The sequence below is a fragment of the Buteo buteo genome, chromosome 13 (assembly GCF_964188355.1).
Source record: "Buteo buteo chromosome 13, bButBut1.hap1.1, whole genome shotgun sequence".
NCBI lineage: Eukaryota > Metazoa > Chordata > Aves > Accipitriformes > Accipitridae > Buteo > Buteo buteo.
In genome coordinates, this window is record NC_134183.1 from 10,774,911 (window position 1) to 10,787,433 (window position 12,523).

The window sequence follows — 12,523 nt, forward strand, 5'->3', positions numbered from 1 at the left end:
CAGGTTCTACCAAGTTATTGTTATTCCAGATGAACTTTCATCAAAGCAGATGAAAGCCCGTCCCTGGACTTCTCTATAAATTATCTGGTATGAAATCCAAACATTAACCTCCATATAATTCACAGCTGCAGTAACTCTGGGGATAATCCAGGACAATTTGCCATGCACAGACTGTGTGTAGTATCTATGCTATATTTATTTCAATGTAATTTTAGCCAGCGCAAACAATGCGCTGAGCTTTGGCCACCCTACTCCACCAGTCCAGCGATGGGAGCGTCTCTGAGAACTGTAACTCATTTTTGATGGGGCAAGGAACCAGCTCAGCGGATCTTTCCTTAAGGATCAAGTATTTGCTAAGAGGACCACACGTCCTTCATTTCAGGAGGAATGGCATTGCTGAGAAAGAGCAAGAGCACGGACCTGGAAGACACGAAGGCTTGTTCCACCTGCCTCTGGGGTGGCTCATGCTCGTGGCAGCATCGGGACCACCGCCTCAGATGGCAGCCTCAGTCCAGTCTGTCCCTCCAGCACTCCGGTGCTAATGGAGCCCAGCCAGCCCCAAGCACTGAGCGGTTTGGTCTCCCAGCCGGCTGGGCAGACACCTCGTGCAGGAGATTTGGGGCCTGACCTGCATCCCCAGAGCAAAGCCATCATGGGCTTGCAGCAAGTGACTTGGCCAGCTCCATTCATGAATCATCTCATAACCAGGGCTCTCTGGTGACACAGTGATTATGTGTTACAGCGCGGCTTTGTTAGTATTCTCCTATGTCTGCAAGCACAGCCTGGTGCAATAGAGATGTGTTTTTCTGAGTTTCATATGAAGGGCTAAACTCAGCCGTGGTGTAACCAGCTCAGCCTTGGAGCTTGCCCCAGAGTCCAGCCTGGCCCAGGCAAGCCAAGTAGTGAGTAATGGGTTGATGAAGTCTCTCCAAGACTTACGATTCGGGATGGGTTCAGCAATATTTCTCTCAGGAGCTTTCCATGAACAAGGTGATGTATTGGGCTGAAGGCAGAAGTGCGTCTGCAGCGTTACATGTCCCAAATCTCCTGGACACAGGCACTACGAGCCACGCTCTTCCTGCAGCCCCTGCCCCACTGTCCAGGCAGGCAGGCAGGCTCCAGTTTTCCCGATGACTTGTTTTAATTGCTCATATCCACAGAGGCAGCATCTCCTTCCTCCCGCTCAGCAGCGCCAGTAAATTAAACACGCAGATAAATAGAGGGGTGGGATGAGCCACATGGCAGGAAGGAAATGCAGCCATGCTCTGCGCGTGGGCTCCAGATGCTGCGAGGCGGGAGATGGGGGGGCGGCTCAGGGGCCCCCCCAGCCTGGTTTCGGGAGGGCTCCTGTTAATTAGCCCAGCTCAGGCCTCTGAGCATCCATCTGCCTGGGTTTGCTCTGCTGCAGCAATGGCTATGGACTTTTGCTTGCCCCAAGGGCTGTGCGGTGCCACATGGCCCCCCCCCCCACACTGTCCCTGGGGTCCCCTGGCATCCTCTGTCCTGTCCCCACGCCATCCGTTACAGCGGCGTGTGCTCACAGGCTTGCGAGCTTCCCATCCCCGTGATATATGCACCAATTTTATCTCGGCAGAGCCGGGAGAGGGAGCCCAAGCCACCCCCACCGCCGCTCCTCGCCCCAGCCCCTAGCACCCACATGGCTCCATGCCCGCCATGGCTGCTTGGCCTGGCTCGGCAGCGTGGCATCGCACCGCTCTTGGCATCGCCAAGGACGCGCTGCGGGTGGGAAATTGCAGCTCCCTCCAGCAAGGGCTCTCTGCTCCATAGCTCTTTGCAGCAGATGCGTCTGCACAGGGTTGGGGCTGCATGGCCTGATCCAGCCCCACGGGGGTATTCCCGTTGGCCATCCTGTAGGCATCCTCCCGAGAGCATGGGGACCAAGTGATCCTCCCCACGCAGCCGATGTTTGATGCTGATTCCCTCTGCAGGTAACTCCAGCCGGAGGAGGCCAGGACCGATCCTGCACCGTGCCAGCAGGAGATTTTCATGCTTTGCAGGTGCTGAGCATCTCCCTTTCCCTGGGGACTGCAGCAGGAGAGGGGGTGCTGTCAGTGCAGCTCTGCACAGCCCCGGCAAGCCCCCCCCTCCTTGGCCCCCCCAGGAAAGCAAATCCAGTCTGGGGCATGAATGGAGTCCCAAAAAACCTTCAAAGCAAAGCCCCATTAACAAAACTCCTGTGATATATCACTGGCTTAATTTTGATCGAAATATAATAAAATCCTTTCCAGTCTGCCAACAGCCAGATGATTTGGTGTTGGAGTTGCTGTGCCGTGCGGGTGAAACAAGGAGCCCATGCTATTTTCCTGGTGGTGGGGCAAAGCTAAGGGCCTGTTCGCCCCCACGAGCTCTCAGCAGTGCCCCACGCACCCATTAATGCCATTTTCTGCTGGGACACGTGCAGGGATGCTGCAATGGGTGCCCTCAGCCCACAGCGCTGCTGGAGGGCAGCCGCAGCGCAGGCACTCAGGGCAGGGAATTGCCCCGTGCTCCGCCGGGCCAGCACTGCTGCAGCTTCCCCATCGCTGCAAAATCCCACCTTCCCACCCCAGCAAGGGCCCAGCACCCCTACCGTTCCCCGGCAAGGACTCGGCTGGTGGGGCTGCACCGGCTCCCCCAGCCCTCCCTGCTCCATGTTCCCCCCCCCCCCCCGCAAAGGGGGTCCCAACACTTTCCCCAACATTTCTGGGATTCCCCCCAGCAGCAGCATTTGGGGTTTGGGCGATGCTGGGGTTTACCACGACATGGAGAGGCCGGGTGGCTGCAGCCTCCCTCCATCAGCTGGATCAGGCCCCCGGGAACCACCCAGCAACATATGCCTTCCCAGCAGCCTTTCCCTTCTCACCCTACCTTTGCCGGCTGTCCTAGTTTGCTGCTCCAAGCGAGTTGTTTCAATCAGCTAATTGGTGCTAATTAATCCCAGCAGCTCCAGACGAGCGCAGGAGGCACAGCAGGCCCCGGGAACTGCCGCTTTCACGGCACGAGCGAAGGCAGCCGGGGCACGTCGGCTCCTCTAAGGCTTTGCAAGAGCCTGGTTTCTCCCCATTTGGCTTATCTAGGCCTCAGTGTCCCCCATCTTGGTCACCTCCCAAGCTCTGTCTGGTTTTAAGCATCATCTCTGTCTGCATCGAGCCTTCCGCTTCCATCACCAGGTCCTGGAAAAATGGGGTTTTTGTTGGGAAGAGGTCATCGCTGGGTGGTTTGGGAATTAGAGGTAGCTTCTTCTGCTGGGTAATGTCATTAGCTCTGCATTAATTGCATTAACCTTTTTCAGTTTCCAGTCCAGCTCACAGCACATGGCTTGTCTTTAAAAACAGAGCTGATTTTTAGAAGAATATCAGAAGACAGACTTTTTTTTACAACTCCCAGTATTCACTTGTTATCAGATCCACTGGTATTTTATGGGAAGGCTCGACACCAGAATAAAACTCAGTAATCTTTCATCAGACTCTTGGCTGAATAATCTCCTTATAAAAAGGAAATCCTTTGTTTATTGGCAGAGTGCTTTTCTTTAAGGGGAATTGGAAATGCATTTGGTATTGGCCTCAAGTAGTTTTAATTCAGCAACAATAAAATAAGTTGGTGCAACATCTAACCTAACGGCTGGATAATTTTGTGCCTGGTCTGTATCCTGCTGGTTTCATTCCCTTGTAACAAGGAGACAAGGAGCTAAAATGCTACTTTTTCTAAGTATTGCTTCTCTCATCTCCAATGACGGGGATCATTAAAAATGTCAGAAAATGCCTGTATTTTGTGGCTGGTGCAAGGGTGTGCAAGGGTGCAAGGCCTGGCAACGCAGGCCATGGCTAGCAGGGATGCTTCAGCACCGCCTGGTACCCTGCACTGCTGAATGTGTTTTGAATCGGTGCCGTCAGGAAGGTGGTTTGCTGGGTGGTGAGAAGAGGAAGCAGGGTAAAATTACACAGATATTATTCCCTCATCGATGACTTCGTGGCAGCTGTTTGGGCCGCGGTCTGTGGAGGTACCTGGGCACGGTGGGACACCAGAGTCCTAAGTAACCCTGTGCCTCTGAGGCCACCTCCAGTCTGGGCCACCCTTCATTCGCCTAGAAAATGGAACTGACAGCTCTGGAACAAAGCAGTGGTCTCTGGTGTTGTCACTTGTCACTGTCTATAATAGGGAAAAAAAAAAAAAAAGAAAATCCTGTTGTATGCGAAGGGAAACGAGCACACGGATGGATGCTTACGGATGCTATAGGAGCCTGCTACGATGCCCAGCCGGCAAGGTGCGACCCCTGCGGCACATCCCCGGCTCCCGCTGCAGAAGGGCGATGCCGGAGTACGTGACTCGGTTGCGGTCACCCCGCAGGAGCTGCCGCCGCCGCCCGCTCGGCGCCGAGAACCCCCCCGCTTGTTCGGATGGCTCTGCAGAGGGGAGAGCTGTCGCGCTCCCAGCGGGTCCACGCCGCCCTCACTGCTCGCCGCCGGACCTCGAGGGATCGACTGCCTGCGGGGAGGCCGCCACCCCCCCGCGCATCCCCGGGGCGGGGGTGGGGGGGGGCAGCAGGTGCCTGCCCGGCTCCCGCCCCCGGCAACGAGAAATTCGGGTGGGCAAAGAGTTAAAAAACCGCCTTTTCTTCTCCCCGGAGCTGAGCGGCACCCGCTCCCCCCCCCCCCCCCAACCTTGGCAGGCCTCCCCGCCTGCCCCTGCCTGCCCCCCTCCCCCGCGGGAGGCGGCTGCTCCGTCACGGCGGCGCGGGCTGACATCACCGCCGCCGCCGCCGCCGCGCCGAGGACCGACCGCTTCGGCTGCTCGCCCGGGCGGGCGGCGGAGGGCTGCGGGCAGCGGGCTGCGGGCTCCCCCCGCTCGGCTGCGGCCGCCGGCGCCCGTTCCTCTGCAGCAGCGTCCCTCACCCCCGCCGCCCCACCCCGGGCCTCCTTTTGCTCCTTTATTTTTTATTTTTCCCCCCCTCTTTCTCTCCACCCACCCCCCCGCCCATCTTCCTCCCCCCCTCCCCTCCCCTCCCCGCCGCCCGCGGAGCTCCCTCATCCCTCCGCGACTTCCCGCATGACTGTCACCAAGGTAAGGACCTGCCTTCCCCGGCTCGGATGCCGTGCCGGCCCCGCGACGTGCCACCCCCCCGCCCCGCTGCCCGCAAGGTGCCGCGCTGGGGGCTGCGGAGGGGGGGGGCGGGCCGGCCACCGCCTCCCCCCGCCCAGGTTGCTGCTTTTTATTTATTTCTTTTACTTTGTTTTATTTTGTTTTGGTTTATTTTGGTTTTTTTAATTTATTTTATTTTATTATTTTATCTTTATTTATTTATTATTGTTTTATTTTATTTAGTATTATTCTATTTATTATTATTATTATTATATTATTTTATTGTTTTCCTCGCGTCTCCCGCTTGTTCGGGCCCTCCAGCTCGCAGCCGTGCTGCATTTTTAACCCTTGGAGCAGCCGGCCGGGAGGGCCGGGGGAGGGCTGAGCATCCCCTGCGGGCGGACCCCGCTATAAGCCGCTTTGCGCGGCCGCTCGGCAGATGCTGCCGAGATCTCTACAGGTGGCTGCCGGCTTGTCTGGTGGGGGGGGGGGGAGTGGGAAAGACCTCGGGAATGGGGTTGGGGGGGATTATGGAGCACGATGGGGAGGGCTTTGGCGTGGAAGGGGCTCAGCGGCGGCTCAGCAAACCCACCCTGAGCAGAGCTGCTGGGTGTGGGAGGTGATGTGGGGCTGCTTGGGTCCCCCAAATCTAACCTTGTGCTGGATCAGACTTAGAGCTCGGCTCTCCCAGATTGCTGCCAGTGCTGCGGAGGGGGAGGGTTTGCTCTCCAAGGACTGTTTCCCATTTCTCCCCGTCCCCACGATCCCTCGTGCCTGGGAGCCGAGTTCATCACCTCCCGCTCACCCCATCCTGCAGCGGGTCAGGGTTGTGCCAGGGTGAATCTGCCATGGGGGTGGTCCAGAGCACACAGCATCCTGCTGAATTAGTGCGTGATATGGCAGCGTCCGGAGGAAAGGGGCCACCTCCGGACTGGGGCAGCCGTGGGACTTTGGGAGCAGAGCAGTCCAAGCTGGACCTGCTTGGCCCAAGCCCTCCTTCTCACTCCACGGCCCTGACACGAGGATGTCATGTCATGTCATGGTCCTGCCGATGAGTCTAATGGTTCATACGCTCAAGGGGAAACAATAGCCCCCCTGCCCCAGGAAGGCCTCCCCCAAGCGCAGGGCTGCCTGGCCCCATGGCAGGCAGGATGTGGCCATAGCTGGAAGGGTCTCGGTGGGCTGTGATTGCCATCCTGGGGATGGGACTGACGGCGTCCCTGCGGGTGTTTGGTGCCACGCCGCTGATCCAGGCTGTGGCATGGCTCATGGGGCCGTAGCGCAGACTTGCCGGGGCATTGGGCACAGCACCGAGTTAACTACCTTGGTGCATGCTGAGTGGAAGCAAATGGGACTGAAGCTGTTGTCGTCCTTCTCTGAGCCCTGAGGCAGGACGTGCCCAGGGATGGCAGCGGGAGCTGGGCTGGCTTTGCTGCCTTTCACCCCAAATGTTGCTGGCCTCCCTGGCAGGAGGGGACACGCAGCAGGGGCACGCGCGTTGGCATGAGTGTGCTGGGGACATCCAAAGAGCCTCAAGCAGCTCCAGAACTGACGCTGGTGTGTGCCCAGGCTCCCCAGTGAAGATGCTGCTGGGGAGGAATCGCTCTCTCCCATCCTTTGTTCTTACCAAATAACTTGCGTTTTGCCTGCTTGGCGTTCGCTGGGCGGTCACCGGCATTTGCATTTGTTGGGTATTTCCATGCGCCTCGTGCTGCGTCGTGCAGTCCCGCAGCCCCTGCCAGCTCGACAAACCCACCAGCATCAAGAAAAAGTGTGTTTCCAGCTTTTCTGGGTGCTGAGAGAGGGATTGATGGCTGGACCTGAAAGGTCAATTGGGTTAAAAGAACTACAAACTCACTGAAATCAAGTGTCACAGTTTTAAGCCAGGCTGACTAATTTGCAGTGCTCATTCACAGATTTTTTTTTTCTGAGTGCAAATAGATTTATTCAGAGCTACGTTGAGAAAAGGCCACAGGGCTGTAAGGAAAGCACCTTCAGTAGGATGGGGAAGGGCTCTGCTGTTAATTTTTGGGGAATGGAAGTGCAAACTAGGAAGATCTATGTCATGCGCACAAAATGCACTTTTGCTAAAGCACTGTAAAGCTCTAATACACCTTATAGATTTTATTTCCTGCAATATGGACTATCCTGATGGAAGTTAAAGAAAACCCAAGAGCAGGCTCCTGACCTGTCACAGCATCAGCACCGGGGTCTTTGTAGGCAAATCGGGACACGGACTACAGGACTGAGGTGGTGAATGTGTCTTCAACGCACCGGTCCTTCCCCTGGGTGTAAGGCTGGCACGTATGGCCCAGGCTGATGTGGTGAGGGGAAAAGAAAGGGGCACGAGCATCCATGGTAGAGGACATGGTTTTTCTCTGTGGTTTTGGCTGACAGGAGTCAGTGCGAGGCAGGGACTTGGGGAAGGGTCCGGTGACCCAAGGTTGGGGGGAACAGGGAGGTTTGGGACAGTGGGGCAGGTGAAGGGGAGAGCCCGAGGGGACTTCTGGGGTCTTTGCATCCTGTCCAGCAGCAGGCATCTAACTAAAACCAGTAAAGCCCACAGCTCCCAGTGCTATCAAGGACAGGCATTTACGGTGTTCCTGCAACAACTCTTCCCACGCTGGGGCTGCTTCCCAGGCAGTGCGGAAAACAGGAGCCATGGGTAGGATTTTACAAACTTTGCAAATATCCCTGAGCAATTCATCCTTAGAGGAAAACAGATTTGAAAATCAGGTCTGGGTGCCTAACACCAGGCAGAGCTGTCCTAGCGCAAGCCCGAGGCATGAGGAGGCATGAAAAGCTTTTCCTGGTGTGTGTGGGGGACTGGGGAAGGCAAGGAGGGGGCAGGAATATCTGCTGTCAGTATGTGAAACAAGCTGGTTTAATCCGTGTCCCAAGCCACCCCCTTCCCCTCCCACAGGAAGAAATGCAAGCAGCCGCATCCCCAGACCTTGCTCTTTTGGGGGAGTTTGCTACCCAGGAGAATTTAAGCAGGTTATAAATAGGATGGAGAAAGGACTGATTGAAATGCAAAAAGAGCCCACGCCTCATGCTTGGGGATCTGCCCGAACTCTGTGACACCTCCCTGGCATGACGTGGCGTGGCGTGGCGTGGCGTGGCGTGGCGTGGCATGGTGTGGCATGCCACACCAGCTCTGCCTGGCTAGGCCTTTCTCTGGGTTCTGCAGTAAAAGCCAGTGAGGTGGTCTTCAGCTGAGAAGGTGCTGTAGGAATCAGGGGCAACTTCATCCCCGCTGTAGATCAGCTGGTCCTGCCAGGGTCTGGGGTTCAGGTTCGGTCTCTGTTGCTTGCAAACAGAAAACCAGCCCAAATGCCTTACTTGTAAAGAAAAGGGTCCGTCTTACGAAGCTGAACAAGTCTGCTTGCAAAAGCAATAGGCAAACAGCGCTGACAGGCCCGGGTCTCATGGCAAATGGGGAATATCTTGATGGCTGTGGTTTACTGGGGCTGCGTGAGTTAATTCCTCACCCCAGTTGACTTTCTGCTTCATACCAGTAAGCAGGAAGAGCACGAAGCCGGGCTGATGGCAGGCGGGCGGCGCGGGGCTCGGGGGAGAAGGGATGTGAGTCACAGGATGGAGAACAGAAGTGGGAGGAAAGAGCCCACGGCTGGGCTCTCCAAATTTATTTGCCATCGAAAGGGTAACGGGATCTTTGGGGATACACAAGTGGGAATCCTGTGGTCGGGGAAGGACTAGACAAATTTAACCTCCGAGCAGGGATTGTGCTGGGTGTGTTTTGGCAGGCGGAGGTGTGGCAGAAGTCCCTTGGTATGGCAATGGTGCTTCCAGCTCCCACCCATCGCCAGAGGCTGTTTCCAAAGCCCTAAATATAATTAACCATGAACACAAGTTAGTGGGGGCATGTTAATTTTGGGAATATAGTTTTAAAACGACTGGAGGTTTTTCTAAAAGATGCGGTTTAAAAGAGGATGCCATCTGGGAGGTCCTGTGGCGTGCATTAGCCTGAGTTATCCAATGGTCTCCTCTGGCTTTATTATGTGTTGTATTAATTGGCATTAGTCATTGAGCCATGCTGCCTAAATAACGGCTCGTCTTCATAGTTCAGCAAGCAGATGAAGCCAAAACCAAAACCCAGAGAGGAAATTGCAACTATGGCCTGTCGTGATCAACCGTAGTAAATAACTGATGCCCTAACAAGGGTAAATAGTAATAACCGCAGAGGCCCTTGATTGGGAGGTTACGGTTACAATGCCATGATGTTTCTGATGGTGAGTCGCAGTGTTGTCCACCTTGTTGGTAAGGGCAGGTTTAGTGTGTCTGGGGCAAACGCTGATCCCATGGAAAAGCTGATAGTGGTTCCATCAATAGGAAGCTTGATTGGGGGCACTGGGCCATGTTATCAGGGAAGATGGCTTTGCAGAAATTAGGCTTTGGACAGCACAGATTGACTTTATTTCTGGAGAAATAATGGGTGAAGTCTTCTCTAAGCAGTTCGCTAAAAAGGAATCTGATGAAGCACCGTGTGTGCTCTGATGCTTGAGAAGCGGCTCCAAATAATAAAACTCATGTTAATGGATTAGGTGCAAGCTAACCCACATCTCTAGAAAATAGATTAATGGGATTTATCATTGCGTGCGGTTTTGCTCATGGTGTTCAGGTCAACAGGGCTTCTTTAACCCTGAACCCAGCTGGGGCTGTGCACCGGGGAGTGGGGCCACGTGCCCACACAGGGCTGAGTGTCACAGCAAGCTGCTGGCACGGTGCTGAGACAAAGGGCAGATGCTCTTCCTGGTGGGAGAGGGGCATGGAGGCAGCAGTAAAGGCAGAAACAACCCATGGCGGGTGTGGGAGGAGCAGGGCTTTCTCTGCCTCTTGCTGCCTTAAAATCCGTATATTTTTAGTTGGGGTTCAGCGATGTGGCGGTTGGAAAAGCCTCGCTCATTTGGGCTGCCCAGGCAGACATTGCTCAGGAGTAATTGTGCAAAATGGATTCCCAAGATGGGTCCGAGGCAGGTACGGAGGGATGGTGGCTCTTCTGGAGGGGCTGCTTTGCAGCACCTGATGGGTGGAGATCAGGTAATGGTGTGTGGTGCCACAGCTGGAAGGAGGTAAGGAGGTCACATTGCTTACCAGCCGGACTGGGATGGAACAAGGCAGTCAGTGTTGAATTGTTAATGAAGTACAGAACGAGTTCCCTTGTCTCCAACAGGGGTGATGTTCACTAATCTTGAGCTTTGGTGGGATTTCTGAGGGTCGGAAACAAGCATAACAGGCCGCTTTGAGTCTAAAAATGGAAGCTTCCCGTTTCAAGAAGTATTACTCTCATCAAAGGCAACTTGTCTGGCCTGCGGCTTTTTAATGAGTTTTAATTGAGATTCAATGCAGCATTAATCTGGCGCTTTAACATTGCCCGTCTGTGGCCAGCCGGCTCGCTGGGTGCTGTAATTCATACCCTGCAAATGCAACTCAGGGTCACCCCCCCTTCTTCTTCTTTTCATGGAAATTTTATCAAATGATGAATAGTTCAATTCATTACCCAGCTAGAAGAGAGCTCGAAGGAGCTGAATCCTGGATTCCTATCTCCCGAGTCAGTGTGTAATTACCCAAATCTGGCAGCAGGCAAAATCTACGTGACAGAGCCAGCTGCTAGAGTGCCCCACAAATCTGTGAATCCCATCGTTCCCGAGATGGGAGGGGACCAGTGCCAAGCTCAGCTCCCAGAAATCCCGCGCTCCTTTGTTCCTCGCAATGCTGTTGGCAAAGCCCCCTCGCTGCAGCTCTCCGGCCGGAGTCAGTCTGCAGAGCCTCGAGCATTGCCGTGAAGAGCCCTGGGAGCAAAACTGCTCGGAGAGAGGTGGTGCCAGGGCAGTGCTGGAGCAGCCAAGATGTTGCTTGAGTTGCAGAGAGCAGGGAAATAGGGCTAAACCCTTCAGACTCAAGCCCAGATTGGGGTCCTGCTATGGCAGGCAGCTGGGGAGCATGTCAGAGACCCTGTTTGATGGGAAACCCCGGCATCCTTAAGCAGAGCAGGGTGACAGCCACCTCGCTGCACCAAAAATGAGGCTTTCCAACCTGTTGCTCCATGCTCATGTAAAAGCACGGCTGAGGAAGCGCCTGCTCCTGCTCAGCACCAGGACAGGAGGTGTGCCTGCAAGCTGCAATGCGCTGCTCTCCCTGTCTGGGTGCCGATTGCAGCCCCTGTCCTCCCGCCGGGATGCGGACCCAGATTTTCCCCCTCTTGGAGGGGTGGTTTCTTCTGTCGACAACCTGCTGTGAGAATCCCTCAAACAAGCTGTTGGGCCTTATGGAAAAATCCTCACCCACCTTCTGTGCCGAAGGGTGGGGAATAGCCACGCTCCAGCCAAAAAGCCCCGCGGTGCAGCCGGGGAAGCTGCTGAGGCCAGCCTGGGGACGTGCAAGTGCCTGTGTTGGGGACAGGGGTGTGCCAGTGCTGGGCATCACTGTCACAGAGTTAATGCTGTTTGGTTTTGGTAATGGGAAGGACCTCAAAGGCTGGTTCCTGGGGTCGTAGGGGTGCTGGGGCTGTCGCCAAAGCCCGAGCTGTCAGCGATGCAGGGATGAGGGTCCCTTTGCAGCCATGGCTGTCCCTTCGGACAGCCCAGCCCTCGTCGCCTTCCGCTCTGAGCATCCCTGCTCTCCGCCTGTACAATGGCTGCTATAAATTCCCCAGAGAATAATGGCGCTTCTGTCTGCGTGCAGGACCATCTCTGCATGTCCGTCGCGAGGCACGCTGGCCCTCACAGGGCCTGGGGCAGCTCCAGAGTGATGGGGGCCACATCCTGACCCATCCGTGCCAGCAGCATCAGGAGTGTGGCCGTGGTGCTTGGGGGTCCTGTGGCTGCAGAGGCTGCAGGACCCATGGCTGCAGGCAGGCTGGGGCCATCCCCATGCCAGCTGCCAGCACCCAGAGCCTCTGCACCGGGTGCTTTGGGGCTCGATATCCCCACGGGTGAATGAAGGCTTGCTCAGCTCACGCTATGAAATGCCTCCTCACAGCTGGGATAACCAGCAGTCTCACCGTGCGGAGCTGGGGGCCGGCGACGAGAGCGGGGGGCTGAAGCTAATCCTCATATCATGAGGAATTAGCTGCCTGCAGCTGCGCTGGCACCAGCGGCTGCACCCCAGTGCATGTTGGCACCCAGCATTTCTCGAGTGCCTTTGGTGAAGCCGAGGTTGAGGGGCTTGGGGCAGGCGGCAGCGATGCTGCTGTAACCAAAGGGTTTCCCTTTCTTCCAGGGTCGAGGAGCGCCCACGTTTCCCTGAGCCCCGCGTCCGTTCCTGGGTGTCAGGAAGCGCCCGACGAGCCCGCGGAGCAGAGCAGGGCAGGTGAGGACCCCGCGCTGCGCCCGCGCCCCGACGGACCCCAGGGCGGCCCCGGGGGGGGCCGGAGGGGGATGGAAACAGCCCAGGGATATGGTACTGTGCCCAGGGTGGGGGT

General features: G+C 56.1%; 1 protein-coding gene across 4 annotated transcripts in view; it reads left to right on the forward strand.

Annotated features, from left to right (window-relative positions):
* Nucleotides 1-4,805: 4,805 nt before the first annotated feature.
* CORO2B (coronin 2B) overlaps nucleotides 4,806-12,523 on the forward strand; it is a 45,515-nt gene continuing 37,797 nt past the window's right edge. Inside the window, exons 1-2 of one of the 4 annotated variants that reach the window (XM_075044675.1) lie at nucleotides 4,806-5,061; nucleotides 12,322-12,411. The gene's annotated coding sequence lies outside the window, so the exon portion shown is untranslated. The remainder of the gene's footprint in view (nucleotides 5,062-12,321; nucleotides 12,412-12,523) is intronic. The other 3 variants (XM_075044672.1, XM_075044671.1, XM_075044674.1) reach the window with 3 other exon arrangements.